Source organism: Pteronotus mesoamericanus, unplaced genomic scaffold, assembly GCF_021234165.1.
Source record: "Pteronotus mesoamericanus isolate MK-2021 breed Mesoamerican mustached bat unplaced genomic scaffold, CSHL_Meso_final contig_90, whole genome shotgun sequence".
Lineage (NCBI taxonomy): Eukaryota > Metazoa > Chordata > Mammalia > Chiroptera > Mormoopidae > Pteronotus > Pteronotus mesoamericanus.
The window spans coordinates 2,808,863-2,827,749 of NW_026555277.1; the positions used below are offsets into that span (position 1 = coordinate 2,808,863).

General features: G+C 42.2%; 1 protein-coding gene across 1 annotated transcript in view; it reads left to right on the forward strand.

Annotated features, from left to right (window-relative positions):
* The window catches only part of IRS1 (insulin receptor substrate 1), a 53,796-nt gene extending 37,147 nt beyond the window's left edge, over positions 1-16,649 (forward strand). Inside the window, exon 2 of the mRNA XM_054585606.1 lies at positions 16,540-16,649. The gene's annotated coding sequence lies outside the window, so the exon portion shown is untranslated. The remainder of the gene's footprint in view (positions 1-16,539) is intronic.
* Positions 16,650-18,887: the final 2,238 nt, after the last annotated feature.

Genomic DNA, 18,887 nt, shown 5'->3' on the forward strand with positions numbered 1-18,887 from the left:
GGGAGAGGCAGCTGTGTATGATTGACTTTTAATCTTCTGTTCTCTCCTGGCTTCTCACGGCAAAGGACTGTTCTTTACCTATTATAGTGCATGGCTTATGACTCTGTAAGTATACTTCTCCCGGGTTTTATTTTGGCTCTCTAAATAAGGGACGGAAGGAAAAGTTGTTGGGTAAAAACATCCCGGAGTGTACCAAATCTTGCCCTGGTCCTAGAGGGAAAGGATTTCTGTTTTATGGGACCAATAAATGTCAGGCCTCCGCTTTACCTCTTGGCTCTGTTTATGTTTGTTTGTCAGAATCTATTAGTCACACCCAGCTGCTTGCATCTATGACTGTCTAGCTCTTCAAGAAACGAGAGATTTCACATTTAGTGTTTTTACAGGCGCTGCTTTCACGATGGCAATCTCTTTTGCAGACTGTTTTCCTGAAGTGAAGGTATTTCTGCTATCCGGATGGCTATTATGTGAAATGCGGTTTTAGCTGAGTTAGTTTAGATTTATCAGAATGGCATTTCACTGTGTAATTTCTCATTACCCTTTGTAAACACAACGCTTACCCTGCTTCCTTTCATAAAAAGAACTTGGTGTATGCCCGTGGACTCCATTTAGATGAGAGGTTCGACAACACTTCCATCCTGCTCTTTATAGCATTATCTATAAATTTGTGGTCAAAGCATGGGTTGAGGATCCCAGTTCCCAAAACTTACTAGCTTTGAGATCCTGAGGAATGTACTCATCTTTTCTGAAGCTTGGTTTCCTAGCCTTTAAAACAGGAATACTTATACAATCTCAGGATGGTTGTGAGGATTAAATGAAGTAATGCACTTTCAAGCTCCTAAGTAGTACCTGACATGTAACAAATATTGGCTTTGTTGTTGATAGAGTCTGAGAGTGACTCTGTGTGTGTGTGTGTGTGAAAGAGAGAGAGAGAGAATGTGTGTGTACGTGAGAGATGTTTTACCTTCGGAATGGTTCTCTGGTTTTCTCAAATATTCATGGAGTAAGGAGGATACAGCTATAATTTGAAAACAATTATAATCAATATTGAAATGGCTTTATTTTATTAGTCATGTTATTTGTAGCTTTAAAATTAGGCTGAGTTTTTTTTTAATATATAATTACCAGAAGGAGGAGATAACACTTTTAAAAGGTTAGCAAACACCCCTTATTTTACTCCCTGTCCAGCGTGCGGGAAACTTCACAAAAAGCTGAATTTCTTGGGCTGAAATGACCCTTCATCAAGTCACGTGGACCTTAAAATATGTGTGACTACATTTGCTTTTTGTATAGATATTTTTTGAGACAGTATAAACAGGTTTTCATTGCACATCAGTTATGTATAAAACACTGCAATAAATTGAGTAGAAAGCCAGAGATAAGAAACCTCAAATATAACTTGGTAAGCGTTGTTCATCAAATGAAACTTTATCTGCAGCCTCAGAAAATTAAATTTCATGGCATATTTGGAGTATGGTATGATTCCACGATGCCTCGTTATAATTTTACCTTTCAGCTAATGAAGTTTAAAAGTTCAGATGACAGAACTTCAGGGCGCTTTATAATTGCTCAGGGTAGTGCGGTTTGAAGAATGGATCAGCTATTAAAATGGCAACTTCAGAGTGAAGTAGGAAGCACCTTCATACCCAGTGATAAAACAGTTGTGACTCGAACAGAACTCCACACAGTGAGTGTAACTGTTGGGGTTTCAAAGACACCATTTTTGAGGTGCCCCTTTAATGCAAACCCGTCAGCAGTATTGCAATGAGCAGAGAGCGTCAAGCTCAAGCACCTTCCTTCCCCTTTCAGTTCCTCTTTCTGCCTGCCTCCTCCCCATATGGTTTCTGGTGGCTTCTTGCCACCAGATACACTGAATTAATTGTTCTATAATTGCTTAATTGTGGGAGCCTGTGCTTTGAGTTTTACAGTCACCATCTCATTTAGTCTTCATAACAACCCAATGAGTTGGGCCTTTTTAGCGCCATTTTACCACTTTTATAGCATTGTCTATAAATTTGTGGTCAAGAGCATGGGTTTTGAATCCCAGGAAAGTGCAGCCCAGTGGGGCTGGTCAGCGCCTGAGTGCCAGGAAGCGGCGGGGGTGGGGCGGAGGGTCTCACCACTGTCTGGCGGCCGCATGGGTCCCCCAGTTAGTGCCTTGCAGGTGATTTCCATTCCTCTTGTTACCCATAGCTCTGTTGCAATGTGTTCTCACTCTGTCCCTGACTGGTTGGGAAATCATATGTGAATTGTGTGTGAATTGCACTGTCCAGCACCGGTTAGGGAATTAGCTCTTGGGGAGTATCTCTGGCCACATCATCATTTTCCTGTCATTTCCTGAAGCCATTAGCAATGCGCGCTTGCCTTGTCTGGGCCTCCCTTGCAGACCAGGAATGCCGTGGCTCCTTGTCAGAGCGCAGGGTCAGGCCTTGTGCCTGACATTGCCATCAAATAGCAGGGCCTGTGCACTGCTGTAAAACCTCACTGACAGGGAAAACAGAGTCTTGTAAACTGACTTCCTAATAAATTGAACCGAAGGGCATGCTCTGGCCTCGGGCTGTTTGCCTTCCTGTAGAAACGGGGACCGCTGTGCTACTGTCTGTCGGCCTGAGTGGCAGTTACTAGCACACATGTAGCATCTGCTTGGTTTTCAGTCTTTTCCAAATTTTGATACCTTTGACTCGTCGTAGCTTTACTGCTTCCCCTAATATTATAAAATGTGCCAGTTCTAGATTTGTCCTCTGCACACAACTGTGGTTCTGGGGATAAGTTGTCTGCTTGTGGACTCATCCTTGATCCTTAGGAAGATTGGGGAGGACGAATTGGTGCGCAGGGGGAATGGCTCTGTCCGCTGTGAGCTAACACGCATGGCCTGCCTCAGCAATCCGCATTCAGTTTTTAACGACAGAAATGCCTTGTGTCCCAGCTTCCACCCCGCTTCCCCCTGTCCAGTGGTCAAAGTCTCCCTTAGCCTGAACATTCACTTGGGTAAAACCTGTCAGTGCGGAGTCTTTTAAGGAATTCTAACTATTGTTGTGTCTCCAGTGTCCTTGCTGCAACCTTCCAGATCTTTCTCCGTGTCACCCTGGGCAGAGGGTTCTCATTCTTTTCCAGTTAACCCTTCTAGAACCTGTTCGACCTGGGAATTTCTCTTCATGTGTCCATTTAAAGCTGTTTCTACAACTTCAGCACATTGACCCTATGGAGATGAGGAACGGATGACTGCCAGGATAGCCTTCCTTCTAAGTCCCCAGATAGACCCTCTTATCATTTTTTTTTATATAAATTAAGCGGCACGTTTCCCTTTTCCTTTTAGGTCCTCTACTCCTTTGCCACTTCTGACCAGCAGCACAGGGGCCACCTGGAAGCCCCACCCCAAATCTGCAATAAAACCCCCGGGAGACCCAAAGCACATTCAAGTTGGAGAAGCACCACTTTAATTTACCCCTTCATAATTTGGTGACTATTTCCTCTCTACGTATCTCTAGTATGTCTTCCCAGTGAAGACCAAAGCTGGACATATTACTATAATAATGGCTTGGATATTACCAAATATAGTGGAAATATTTCTCTGTCTTAAATTTTACGCCCATGAAGTTAAAAAATTTTGAACTACTGTTGTCCCTTGAGCAACATGAGTTTGCGCTGAGCAGATCCACTTATACATGGATTTTTTCCAAGAAATACTGTCAGTGTATTTTCTCTCTCATGATTTTCTACATAACATTTTTTATCTAGCTTATTTATTGTAATAATACAGTATACAATACATATAACATGCCAAATATGTGTTAATCAATTGTTGATGTAATTGGTAAGCCTTCTGGTCAACAGTAGGCTATTAAGGGTTAAGTTGCCGGGAATCAAAAGTTGTACCTGGATTTTCGACTGCAGGGAGGGGGGCCGTTGGTGCCCCTAACTCCTGGGTTGTTCAAGAGTCAACTGTAAATGGATGTGTATTCTTTATTTACAATAAATTTGTAGTCAGCAGAGACTTTGGGGGGGGTCTTTTTCTGCTCTCTGTTTATTCCTATCACCTATAAGAAGTCCCCATTTTGTAGCTGAATGAGTTGGCTGCTAGAAATCTTGCTTTGCATTTATGCTGAATATCAACATGTTTTTCTTCTTCTATTAGGATCACTTTTCTTTTCTAAATAGTTGGGGCTATTAAGATTTTAAAGACTCATGGTTAGAAAGAATATTTCTTTGAGGCGAGGAGACCCCCATCTCTTACCTCATGGAACTACTATTTCATGAACTTGGGCAACTCATTTAATGATGCTTCTAACTCTAAACAATAATCACATGATCAAGGAAGTTCTCATAATACCAGGCCTGGAACTGCTTTGATCGTTGTGTTCATATTAATCCATGAGCCCTTCCTATGGTGACTTGGTCATATAGTGGAAGTCACCTATAGAAATAGGAATGGAGCAACTAAAACAAAAATTGGAATAATTGTTATCCAGATACATGTTTTGGTTAGACATTGCACCATCCTACTTACCACTCTTATAGAACTATCAGGTGGGAAAAACTTGCTGTGTTGAATTTTGGCTGAGCTCTTGGATCTATTCCTGGAAGAAATGCTAATAAATCACCAAATGTCCAATGTCAGGGACAAAGGCTGCCACGGTGAAGGGGCTTTTCTTATTTACTTATGTCAAATGGTTCTCAAGTCACCTCCTTATTGACTTTCTCTAGTTCTGCATTTGTATGAGAAATGAGCGAGGATCTGGTTGCTCTCAGTCCTCGCCTCTCTACTTGCAAGACTTGGGGAAGGCCTTTGTTTCTAATGGAAGTTGAATGGTGTGTGGCGACTCAGTGGCTGACTCAGTGGCTGTGTTTGTGGGCCCCGTTGGGTACTGCTGATGGTTTGAGAGTGACAAGAGCTCAGAGTGGGGGACAGAGGAGCATCTCTGAAGAACTAAGCCCTGACATGGACATTTCCGTAGTCACTCTGTTCCATATAGTGTTTGGCAGGACAAGGCAGAGAAACCAGAGGCACCGGCACACAGGCCATCGCCCATTTGTGACGTGGCTTTCCGGGAAAAATTTAGGGCAATTTTTGAGCATAATTAAGCGAGGTTCATCATAGGGCTGTTAATTAAGTGTTAATTATAGCCTGTTGCTGTTCAATAGTAATGGTGAAATTGTGTGGTTAGGTTTTATTTTGAAGGCACTTGGTCAGCATCTCAGGCTGAGGTCTAGAATGAATAGAAGCTGTTGTTTTCGTTGCATAGTTTGGGGCCACAACAGCTTCTGTGGCTATATTTAAAGGGGATCTGTTCTTACTGCCATTGCCTTGCGGTTCAGTGTGAAAAATTTTGTATCTAACCACTTGGAAATCAATAGATTTTCTGTTCATTGTTTGATTTTTAGAATTTAGAATGTTGTGTGCTCTTCCTGAGAGGGCATATGTGCCCTTCCCCCTCCCCCTATCCTGCTATTTTAATTCAGGTTTAAGTTTAGGGAGAAGACACCAAAAAGTGTCTTCCTGGGAAGACATCTTATTCTTAGAAACAGCAACTGGGGTTCCTATCTCAGTCTTTGGCTATTTTTTTTGTAATAAATTATCTTCCAAGGTGGCTATTTATTTCATAATGTAAAAACAAACAAAAAACAAAATAAAACCCTCTAGGAAACAGTATTCTGACTTAGGAGTAATCTCTTAGAGAACAAAGTTAGTGGATTAATTTTTAAAATTTGACTACTTCTGCAACAGAGACATACTCCTCAATTTTTTTTTTCACTCCCATATGTTTTAAGGGCAATGAGTGTGACAAATAGTCACTAGTAACGAGTCAAATATCTCTTGTTCATACTGTCCTTCTCTTATCTCGCTGAGTTTTGAAGATTAGCTATTTTCTCCATTTTATTAAATTACAGAGGGAGATGAGGCCAAATGACTTGTCCGAGACCATACAGAAACTACTGGCCAAGGCGGGCAAAGACAAACCCGGGAGCGATGAAATGTATTTCCCCGTGGGGCTGGTCTCTTTCTCATGGTCAGAGCAGGTGGAGCAGCATCTCACCTCGCTGCTCTCCCTCAAACTAGTGCCCCATATGCGTTCCTCTCTCGTCAGCGCTTTTGCGTTGCATCCCAAAGGCTCCTGCTTTCTCTTGGAGGAGGGACACACGAAAATGTGGGCCAGCACTGTAAATGCTGGTTCATCATTAACTAGCAGAGGGAAGTTTCCATCACTGATAAGTTGGGAAAGGCTGTGAGCTTGAGGAGGCACCCTTTGGAACCCTGAAGCCATGGGTGATGGTCAGAAATCCAGGAAGACCTCAGAACAGGAATGCCTCTTCCTTCACACCCTTCCGTGGAACTGGTGTGGACCCCAGAAACAGTGGATGAGCATATTTGGTGGCTTCTTATATTTCTTCAGCCAAAGGCAATAGCTATGAAGCATGGTTTCTCAACGTCAGCAGCACCCTCACTTGGGGCCAGATGACTCCTTGTTGCAGGTGGCCTTCTTGTGCACTGTAGGATGCAGTGGTTCCCCTGGTTTCTACCTGCTGGGTACCAGTAGCATCTATCTCACCTCACCCCAGCCAGCCCCGGCTGTGACAACCAGAAATGCTTCCAGACGTTGTCCTGCGGGGAGACATCTTTACTACCCATGCAACCTGAGAACTGCTGCTCTAGAGATTTAGTGAAATGCTTGGAGGCCAGGTGAGCACATTTCAGCTGACGTCCAGGTGACTCTTGTGGCACTCCCGTGGGCCCGATGGTCACCTTCACAGGCCCCTGTTCTCCCCCTGGGGCTCTGATCCCCTCAGGATCACTGATAATTATTCGCAGTAAGGGTCCCTTAGATGAGTTGTCACCACCTGTTGATTAAGAGTTTGCACAACTGTCCTCAGGATACTTTTAGTTGAGCCAGGCTGCCAGCTCTGCACTGCGGCAACATGATGCATTTTAATTCAGTATGCTTAAATCAGTTAATTAGTGAACTTTCCAGAAAAATACCGCTTCCCAAACTGAAAAGAAAAGGGCGGAGATGTCAGGTAATGGAGAAAAGAAAGAGGAACAAGAGCAAAGTGAAAGTGAGACCTGAGAGATGAAAGCAAAGGACCAGGAGCTTTGGGGTCAGTGGGTGAAAGGTTAACCCCCTTTTGACAACTGGAAGAATTTTGACTTCTTATTTGAGAGCATAAAGCGTTTGCAGTTAGAAATATGCCCCACTGTCTGCTTCAAAGACCTTAGAGACGCAAGCAATGTATACATCGTCGATTATTTCAGATTAGCTTCGCCACTTTTTCCCCTCCTCGTCCAGCTGCCAACGATTAAACGTGAGCATCTGGCGGCAATTTCAGTTTTTCGTCAGGTTACTCAGGCAGCATTGACTGGCTGTGTCGCACTCCTGCTCAGATTCTTCGGATGAGAGATTGGGAAAAGAATTTGAAAACAAAAGCTACCCAGTTCCTCCCCCAGCAATTAGAAACATGCTTCAGAACTGGAAACAGGGCACAAGAATCTCATTGAACATCCATTAAGCCTAGTCATGAGAATTCTTTGTAAATTCTTTCATGTAGCATCGTAAGTCTTTTGTTAGCCGCTTAGAAAGGGTGGGGGGTGTCAAGTGTCTAATTTCTTCTGGGAACGCAATCAACATGGCCTTTCCACGGTGACTCTGTAGATGACAATATTTTAAGGGCTGCTCTAAGATACACTAATGCTATCTCTCCTAATATTTCATTTGCACTGGTCTCTTTGGAGGTAGGTAGGTCCTTTTCTAAAATTGTATCACAGGGTTCTATTTTTTGGCATTACCACCACCACTTTTTGCTCTGGCGTTTTCTGCGTATCTACCTTCTGTCTGAAATAACTTTGTCTCTCTTCCCATGACACATTCTGATCTTGGCTTCACCTTTAGTCCTTTGCCGCCACCTGGTCTGTGGCTTTATTTGCTTGCTAGTTCCACCTGGGCATTTTAGGCTGTATTCAGGTATCCAGAGAAGATATGAGATCTAAGGACTTCTTAATAAGAGTAGTTACAACAAGAGCTAATGTTTGAGGACTTATTATGTATCAAGCACAATGATAAGAACTTTTCATGTGTTAATCAGTGATAACCCGGTGAAATGGGTACTCTTTACACCCATGTTACAGATGAAAACATTGAGATTTAGGGGTGATAGTCACTTGCCCATAATCACAGAGAAAAGAACAATGAGATAAGAGGTCATCTAAGTTGTCTTAGTCTCCTTTTAAATTTTCACTTGGGAGTAAGTTTTGAGTCAAAATCGATCAGTCTTTAAAAAGCGTTAACAGCCACATAATAGCTCCAATATTCATTCTCAAAATAGCCTGTTTTGGATCGTTTTCTAAACTACATTTTTGAATTCAGAATTGCGTTCAGGTTACTCACATACGACTCACGTAGTCACAACTCAGGGGAAGCACACCTTTCTTGTATTCCTTTAATGCAAGCAACATTATAGCTTATCTTTAAATGGGCCCCAGTTATATAGAGGTCCTGCCTGTGGCCTTCCGCAGTTTCGGATGGATGGTACAGTTTCCCATCCCCCTGAACATTGACTTTTGTTTAAGAATTGCTCTCATTGTCCAGAAATCTTTATGACTTGCATTTCTTCAACAAGGATTCCTAAGGTAAGACAAATGAGAACTGTGAGTTGAATACATTTGAAATATGCTGCCCTATACTTACATGTTTATGACCAGATTCAGTTGGTTTTGGGGAGTGTTCTTTTATTATTTAGACCATTTTTAAAAACAAAAGAAAGAACAGCTCCTGTAACTTCAAAGGCTCCTGGATTAAATTCTTCCCCACATTTTCTTCTTGGTGTTCTCCAAGCAAAAAGGGAGACATAGACTAAAATCTTTTTTGTCTGTGATTCATGATAGTGGTTTCCAGGAGAAGTTAATTAGGTGTGTGTAGGAGAGAAAGTCTTCTACTGAGCTGGGACTTCCTGGGAACAGTTGGGACTGGTTCTGTCCTCTGTCAGACCAGTTTAATGACCAGAAAACCTACAGGAAGGCGATCAGGACCACACAGCTGAGGTACCTCGTGGCTCCTTGTAAAGATGCTTGTTCAGTTCAGTACATTTTTCTTGCATTACCAAATTCTTCCATAAAGTCAACCACAACCCATATTATCAGGGACTCCAGCTAAAACTTGTGGTGAGTAGGAAATAGATTAAACATAGGTTTTCCCTTTTCTCCAGCTGCCAAAAGTGATGTCAGCGGTGTTAATGACCCTTACCTCAGCCCGCGGCAGACCCAGGGCCCCAGTGCGGACGCTGTTTTCTCCTCTGGTTCCCGGGCTATCGCGGAAAAGTTGATGATGGTTGATAAGAAACAATTGAGTAGCAAAACCGTGACTCAAACGTAAAGTCAGGCACTTGCTTTCTTGAAGCAATTTGTGATACAGCTCCAGGGAGAGAACAGAAAATGCAAAATTTATTTAGTGTTTAACAGAGAAAGTAAAGGCGATGGAACTAGGGCTGCTTGGTTTCCTTTTGCCTAATTACGGAACCAGTATTGCAAACACCTTTTACCACCTTTTACATCACATTGTAAACTGAGTTGTGATTTTCATTTCCGTCTACTGGTTTGTATCAAAGTCCAGACCGACAAAACCTGTATCCTATATTTCTGCACATCACACACACACAAAAAGCTGATATGAAATTACAATATAAACCTTCAGAAGTGGAATGCAATTCCTCTGAGGGAGAATACTGCAGAAATAGCTCCCATGAAAACCGAAAGACTGACTTTTATGACTTTCTTACTCAGGTAGGGAAGATGATATCATATTACCTTCGTGTCTTTGAGTCCCCGGTTTATTTGGGTTGAGCCCTGTGAAAATTAAAGCTTCCTGTCCCACAGCACATGTGGTCTGGCTTGAAATGTGGAGGGCTTGTTTTTCTCAGTTCCTCCACCTTGACTATTGTACATATGGGGACATACTATGATTTGGGTAGAAGAAAGGTGTGAGACATTTTGGTTTACCTTTGGAGGGGCTGTTACGGTATTGACCCCCATTTGCTTTACCTTTTCATTATCTTTTGTTTTATTGCCATGCTCCCTGTTAGTGAAAAGAAGAGGAAATCACTAAAGTGGATAGTCTTTGGCTCAAAAGATTTCTGGATGTTTGTTCAGATTTTCTTAATATATCATTGACAGAATACATTTAGTTGTTGAGAACCATATGCTGTTGTTGCTGTTTTAATCTGTCTTCTCCATAAGTCCCTAAGTCTCTTGCAAAGTTTCCAGACCCGCCCCCAGCCTTCGTTGCTGGGGCAGGGGAATCCACAGGCTGACAGAGCTCACCCCCCGGACCGCAGCGGGAGCCCGCGGCCTGGATGCTGATGGCCGCTCCTCGGTCACTCCCTTTCCTTTTTCCTTTTCTTAATACGTGTGCCTTTCTTCATTGGTGGTCTCCTGAAGTCACCAGCCCTGCCAGAAGGTCTTTCACTGGGACAAAGGGGGAACCGGAGCGAGCTGGCCTCTCACATGTTGGCAGCTCTGTCTGAATTTTCTTCCTTGGCAACGCCGTGCGCTGGGGGGCCGGCCAGCAACCTTGTTATTTGCACCATCCCTCTCCCATGTGACTCGCACCAGGCAAAAGTGCTATTTAAGCAGCCCTGCTGGCTTGGCTGGTCTGTTACCCTTTGCCATTTACGACCACGAAACCAAGTCTTTCCAGCTCAGTTCTGGCCTGTTTTAGAACATGTTGGTTTCCTTCCTTGAGCTAAAATGGCTTTCTCCTTTCAGCGTAAAGTAGCAGACATCTTGGTGTTACCTCGAACTTTAATTCTTTGGTTGGATTCTAACTCGAGATACACATATGTGTGTATTTGATGGCTATGGTCTTAAGGCTCTGAAGCCCGACGCTTGCTCCACGCGGAGGCCTGTCCTTTCCCAAAGTTTCGGTGTGCCCACGCTTCCCAGTTGTACCTTGTGAAAAGCAGAGATTCTACCCCAGTCCTAACCTGAAGCGCTGTGGATTTCACTTTCCTTTGTCCTGGCTTGATTCCCACGGCTTCTAACAGAGCTGGGCGGATAGTGCTGCTTCCTTCCTAGGTGCTGCCGTCTAACCTAGGAAATCCCTTTAATGGGGGGTTTCACAGTCCATCAAAGGGGCCAGGGGTCTCATTTATCCATCTGAGATCACGTGGCTGTGAATGTTAAAATGAGGAACACCTATGCACTGCCAGATGTATGAATGTATTTGATGCCGACGATTAAAAAGCAAAACCAAACCCAACCCATTGAGCCCATTTGCCATATTTCGGGTATGCTTAAGCAGTACTTTTGCAGTGGGTAATAAGGCATTTATTAATATGTAAGCAATCCTAAAGGCTTGGTCAGCTCTAAATTAGTGGGACCGTGAATTAATTGCATGAGCTTCAGAGAGGGAGCTGAAGACATGAGTTGTGGGCGTGCGGGGGTACACAGCTGAATCTAATCGTGTGAAATGAGAAATCAGCAGACATGGGAAGATAAGCTACAGAGAGATATATGTCCCAGGTGCCACGCTCAGCATCCGCCCAAGGACAGAGCTGCCCACCGACGTCCGCTCTCACATCCCTTCCACCTTGTTTCTTCCCACCTGGTTCATCCAAATACTTGGCCTGTGCCTCTCCCTCAAGTATTTAGGCTTTTGGAAACTGCATCCTGGAAGCTGGAGGCTTTTTCTGCTGTCAACCCGCCACAATTCTGCCCCATGCCATGAATTGGGGGTATGGGAAAGGGATAGACTACCTAGAAGGCTTAAAAAGTTGGTCAGGACTTCATATATTTTCTCATCACAAACTTTTTTTTTTTTTTTAAGAATGGGAAAGATCCAAACACTATCAAAATATTACTTTCCTCTCCTATTTAAACATTTATTATTATACTATAATGTATATGCAAGAATTTTTCTTGTTATACTCAAGAATGTTTTTTGAGTCCCAGCTGTTTATATTAAGAGAAAGAAAAAATATGCTGTTTTGACACATTTCTTTAAGTGGAGGAATTTATTTATATGAATTTTTCTAGTTGAATCAACAATATAAGATTTCAAACAATGATCTCCATTGAAGAAAAGTCATTACTGTAGTCTTTCCGTCCCTCCCCCCCCCCAGCATAGTTGGATGAGGAAGAGTTACTTTCTGGCTACCTGTTAGTATATGACAGTAGCCAAGCAACTTAACAATATTTTACTGCTGTTTCTTAGTAAAACTACAAACTGCTAGTAATACTCTAACCAGGTATTTATAACTATGTTGCACTTGACTCAACAAATTGGCAGGAAGTTTCAAGGCATTTAAAAACAAGATAAAAAACTTTTAATCAATGCCTTTGATTAAACACGCTTTGCTGGGAGGGTGCAGATCCCTCTATTGTACTTACATCATACGCCGGTGCTGTTTTCAGACGCTCACAGTGAGGACTAATCAGTAGGCTGACAGTGTGAAAGGCAGCAGAAGCTTTGTTTGTTTTTCAGCTCTAGCAGGCATGGTTTAAGTGGGTCGAGTCCAGAAGATGTAAATTCCTGCCAGTTACAATAATGCAATAAGCCATAGGTTTCAAGTAGCATTGCTGAAGTGTTGACTTATTTGATAATGCTTTAAAAATTACATTTTTCATTACTGGCAATGGGATTGGGTGGGTTTTATCTTACAAGAAGACACACAGAAGGGTACAGTAGATGCTGATATGGTGATAAAATTTTGTCAAAATGTAATTTCCTGCTGCTAATCTTGTGACAGGTGCATCATATTTCTGAGTTCCTAAGTTATTCCCCAATGATGTAACTAGACAGACTGTATCACAGGAGCAACACCATTTGATATTTGCACAGCTCTTCTCTAAGAAAAAGTTTGTGTGTGTGTGTGTGTGCGCGCGCGCGCGCGTGCGTCCAGGTTTTGTGTGTTACAAATGAGCTTTTGTATTTGTAAAACACCGTAGCTGTATTCACCTTGTATGGTTGATATGAGTCAATTGGGGTTGTATATATAAAGGACATTAAACATATGTATACCCATGTCTTCTTTTTTAGTGCATATCATAGTCTTTATCATTGCATTTTTGTCACTCAACAGATGTTTGTTGAATTAAATGACTGCAGGAGCCTAGTATGAGTATTGCTTTTTTTAAAAAAACCCAACAAATTGCTAAATTACAAAAATGGATGATCTACATCTTTGCTTCTGTTCAAATGAGTTCTTTATTCAAGCTCAGCCCTTCTTGATTACATGCGTGTAGAAGCAAGGGAATTGGCAGATGGATTTAAGTCCATAGAGCACATGCTAAGGTCTGTCTGTAATGTTTTGAGAGCCCCTTTCCAATAAAACTCATCAGAGCAATTGTGGACAGCTCTGTTTGGGAACTTTAGTTTTGGAGTCCTTTGGCTTCAGATAATAACGCTCTGGGAACCATTACCCAGCTTAATCAGCCCTTTTATTCACCATATTTGGCTCTCAAAGCTTTTTGGCTGTCTCCAAAGATCAAATGGGCCCTCCAAGGGCCAAGACTGGCTGCTATAGCGACCATTCAAAAGCATATACCCAAGGCTGAGAAGGCAGTCACAAAAAAAGAAATGGGAACTTGAGAAGGCATTCCAAAAATGCTCTGAACAATGGCTGCATGCTTGGAATAAGTATTACCCTAAGGTGGCTGGAGTGAAGGACAGTTCTCACCGAGGGATGTCTGTTAAAAATCCATGTCATTACCCTGTAGCAAAACTGAATGTGTATTTATACACATGCACACACGCACACCCTTGTACAAAGATGAGCGTGAACTTCAGGCGTTCCTTGTAACTTTCGCTGGACCTCTATTGCCTGTGTATTGCTCTCCATTCCTTTTCCCTTTGTGGCAGGATTGCCTCCCAGGTGCTTTCACTTTTGCATAAGCTCCTGAATTGATGGCACCAGTAGGTGCCATTAGTGGCTGAGACATATATTGATCAGGATTCATGATATAGGGCTTTGCAAAGTAGGATGCTAAGACTTTGGAGGGAGGGTACGTGGTGGAATTGATATAGCCTTTTATTTCCCACTCTTTGAACATATATACTTGTGGGAAATTACAGGAATAACTTCAGAGTGCCCCAAAGTAGTAGATTTCTGCCTCTAGTGAAGCTGTAGATTTTTCTCTTCTCATTGGGCTCCCGGACTCTTCCCTTCTGCATCCTTGCAGGTTGTCACATGCAATGACAAGACTGGATGCAGTTCTTGTGCTGAGCTGTTTATTCGGCCATTGTGGAGGAGAGCACGACCTAAAAGTAACATGTGCCCTTCGCTTGGCCTTCATTTCACATGCAGCAGTTTGTTGGTCTCCGCCCCTTGTGCCCAGTGTGGCCCTCCTCTCATTTTAGGCCCAGAGCTGTGAACCTGTGCTAGTTAAGCTGTATCTAGATAGTCTGGTGGCAACGTCCTGACAGATGGCCATATGAGTTCAGGAGAAACTTGAAACTAACTGGGAGATCTGTAGACCATTCTGTGGGGGTTTGAGGAGATGGGCTAGCCTTTGACTTGTAGACACCATGCAATGGCAATCTCATTTCTCTGGCAATTAAGGGACACTCCTGGAGTGCTCTTTTGTTTCTGTGTGTTGTTCCATGTCAGATCTTTATTTTTAAGTAGGTAAAGAGGCTGTTTGTTTACCTGTTGTTTAGGGGCAGAGTTAATATTTTAAAATAATCAGAAGCCTCCTCATCACAATAGAGTTCTCATTTGGTAAATTTTGTCTTACCTGAGCCATTGTGTAAATGGCGAATGCTGACCGATCCCCGCCATACCCTCCTTCAGGAGGAGGGAGAGGGAGAAAAAAATCAGTCACAAGGCTCAACATTTTCACTGTGTGAGTTTTGGAATCCATCTCTATCCTTGCAGCTGACGTGGATTACCACTGAGCACTCTTATCATCCCACAAAACGTGTCCTTGCTGTCCCTCTACTGTACAAAGGTGTCTTGACTGACAGTCAAGGCTCTTCACCGCCCACCCCAACCTGCATTTGTACACTTAACTCCTTCTACCTTTTTTCAGATGTCTCGTGCTTCCAACAAAGCCACACTCTTCACTGGTCCTGTCCCTGGCTGCACTCTCAACTGCCTTGTTTTGTTGGGTGCTCTCAATGGGCGTGTGCTTGGTCCCTGCCATTCATTCCCTTTGTATTTAGTGAGTAACCCCTATGTGCTGGCCCCTGTGCTAAACTCTGGAGATGCAACATGGGAGCCACAAAAACACAACCCTGGTTCCATACCCCCAACCTGTTTGTTTCTTCCAAACCAAGCCGGATGTGTCAGCGATGTACTTCCCTTCTGTTCTAGCTGAAAGTGGTCTATCCCTCCGTCGTGCATCTAGAGCATTCTTCCTGTGTCTGTCATGGAATTCACTCCTTTCTACTCTTGATTCTATCTACGAGCGGGAGCTCTCCTTCCTTTCTAGAATTTCTAGATAGCAGGGCCTGTAGCAGAATTTAACTTTGTAGTCTTCATAGTATTTAATGCAACCATTTTACTAATTCAACATGTGCCTATTGATTAAATACTCTATTCAGGACATTCTGTAAATATTGATATTTATAGAGAACTTCTAAATGCATGAAAAATATGGGCCTCAGAAGGACTCTCTTGCCCTGACTGGTGTGGCTCAGTTAGTTGGGCGACACCCCACAAAGCAAAAGGTTGCAGGTTCAATTCCCAGTCAGGACATATGCTTGGGTTGAGGGTTCCGTCCCTGGTTGGGGCACGTATGAAAGGCAACTGATTGATGTTTCTCTCTCACATTGATATTTCTCACCCTCTCTTTCTCTCACCCTTCCCCTCTCTGAAAAGAGAAATAATAATAATAAAAAAAAGACTCTAATGTTGATATATGAGAGCCAAAGAGGCGTCATGAGGTTGAAAAGATGGGTCTCCTGGAAGGGACAATGCCCCTTGAGACCTGCCTTTTTGAATTGCATAAAAGAGATGTGCTTCTGCCAGAATAATTTATTTCTATTACATGAAAATCGGAAACCTTTTTTTTTTTTAATTTAATGATTAACTTGGTCTGCTTTGCTTTGGTTTCCTTTCGTATCTAAAATTTTCACATCAAACAATGGCACCTTAAAAACCAATTTCAGGTTTTGTAATGTTAAGCCTTGCAACTTCAAATTCTAAAACATGCAGGTAACTTTTAAGCAAAAGAAGACTCGGCATAGCCTGTCTATTACCTGCTTGCCCTGTTTTGTTGTAGTTTTACACAGTGCCTGTAGTGTACATTTTTGTTTTGATCATAAGAACATCAAAGCATTGTGTAGTTTGGTTGCTAAGCCTCTGAAACCTCCAAATCATATTGATTTGTTTGCTGACTTAATATTGACTATTTTGAGTTTGTGATTGCTTTGGACCCTTGCATTTTGAAAGAAAAAAAAGAAGTTAAATACAGTTTGTTGATTTTATTGAAGCACACAGTACTGTTTGTGCCCGTGACTTCAGTTTATCTGCTAGGTCCCCTTTTTAAAGCAAAACCCTAACAAAGTGATTTGGAGATGCCTGTGTTGATGAATTCTTTCTTTTTTTACCCCCCAGAATGAAGACCTAAATGACCTCAGCAAATCTTCCTCTAACTCATGGGTACCCAGACTCTAACTATTTCATGATTCACAACCAGGACCTCACAGCTTCCTCCTCAGTAGATGGTACGATGCATCCATTTCAGTTTGTTTACTTTATAAATCCTCAGGAGTCCGTTGACTGAACTGCATGTTCTTTATTGTGCCAAGCAAAAAAAGCACTGTGACACCAGGACAATGAGTCTGCATAAACATCATCTTCAACCGTAAGGACTTAGCTGGCCACATGAGCTGATGTGCCCACCGCCATGCCACGAGAGAATGGGTTTCCTCTCATTGCATCTACAAGATACATTTCATCTGCTGCTGAAACTGCGTGCGACGAAGCATCGTTGTAAATTATTTCACACACAGTGGTTCACGTTGGATGGAGAGAGTATTAAATATTTAACATAGGTTTTGATTTATATGTATAATTTTTTAATTAAAATGTAACTTTTCTTACAGCGCACATTTTTTTTTTTTTTGGATGTGGAACTGAGGTATGCAATGTTCTGTTGTAAAGAGTGGAGCAAATGCTTAAAACAAGGCTAGCAAGAGTAGACTAGGGTACGACCCTTGTTTTAAGACTGTAATTCAGAAAAATAATATAAAAATCATAGTGCCATAGATGGTTCTCAATTGTATAGTTATATTTGCTGATACTATCTCTTGTAATATAGCCCTGGTGTTGAGCTGAGATCCTTACAAGAATTGATCCTAATTTTGTATTTTTCCTGTAAGGCAATAGGCCATGTTAATGAACCTGAAGAAGGGTATAGTCTGCTAGGTATTTTCAAGTGTCAGCTTAAAATTGGCAATTGAATGGAAGCAGAATGATAAGAAAAGGAAATCAAAGTCTTCCATTGTACATACTGTACAGAGAAGGAGACATGGGGGATCCCTTTAAATCAAAAGGTCTCTTTGGAATGAACAATGTGGGTGTTTGTAAATTCTGGAAATTTCTTTCTATTCATAATAAACTAGAGACTGTTGAGCTTTTCTTCTCCCCTCCCCCCACTTCTGTCGGCTTCCCACTCCATCGGCACCATTTTCTTCTGTGCACAAACTAGGACACTTCGTTTCCTGCACTGTCTCAAGAAAGATGGCAAGACAAGTGAGTGCTTGTCTTTAATTCCTAACCAGGAGTTAAAATTCCAGACAGTGGTGGGGTTTTTTTGTTGTTGTTGTTAGTTTTTGTTTTTGTTTTTAAATCATGACCAGGGCTACGTGTCACTTTGTTTAAGAGCTTATCTCATGCTTTGCGAGAATTTCCAGTGTTTCATTATTTAATTGAATGTAATTTGGCCCATTTGGGTACTAGCCTATTAGTGACTAGTTAATAAAACTCAGTGCACAGAGAGTCCATCCAAGCTTCATGACGAGCTATTGAAATACCTAGCCAGCAGTGAAAATGTTAATCCTTTTCTTCTTTGGGAAGTACACACATCTTGAAATTTTCCTTGTGAAAAAGCAATGGCAACGAGTGTACTCAAAAACACTGCCTACAGAGTTTTTAAAAACATTTTTACCAGGAGACTTCCTGGAAGTTAAGTGGATCAATGCCAATGTCAGGCTCCCTCCCAGTCTGTATGAACTCTGTATCAGAAATTCCCAGCTCTACTGTTGAAGGAGCAACATTTCATTTCTCTGAAGGGTTGTGCTTCAGAGGTGAGGCAAAAGGAAGGGGCGGGGGGCAGTGGCTGCTGCCCCTCATGTCCTGGCTGGGGACCCTCTGCTCTACTTAAAGGGAGTGGAGGTACACAGGACCCCTCTCACTGCTGAGGCCTGTGTTGCCGTTAATCCAACCGGATGGCATATACTTCACAGACAGTTGTGCAATGTTCGTTGTTGCAGATTCTAATCATTTGCATGCTCATCAGTTTCTAAGATAAATAGGTCTGTAGTCATAAGAATCCATTGTTTTCAAGGAACTTGCTGAATTACATCATTTCCTATTAGAAGAGAATACTACCAATTTTAAAAATCTGGTTGAAAGGGTTTTTTTACTCTTTTATGAAAAACACTTTGTTGATCAAACAAACTTTCATTTTTCAAGTATTCTGACTCATACTCTTGCTGTTAGTGTAGGAGAAGAGCAAGCTGTCCTGCTCTCTTCCACTGAGGACTTAAGTAGTTAAACAGAAATCAGTGAACAAAGTCAGCCCTGATCAGTTTCCTGTAAAGCTGATTATTATTACTCAAGGAACCTTCACTTTGAATGATTATTACCAAGATACCTCTGCGTGTGGAGTTATCAGCATGTAATGGGTGAGAACAGAAATGAACAGACTGGAAAAATCCATCTCTTGGTTTCTATTTCTC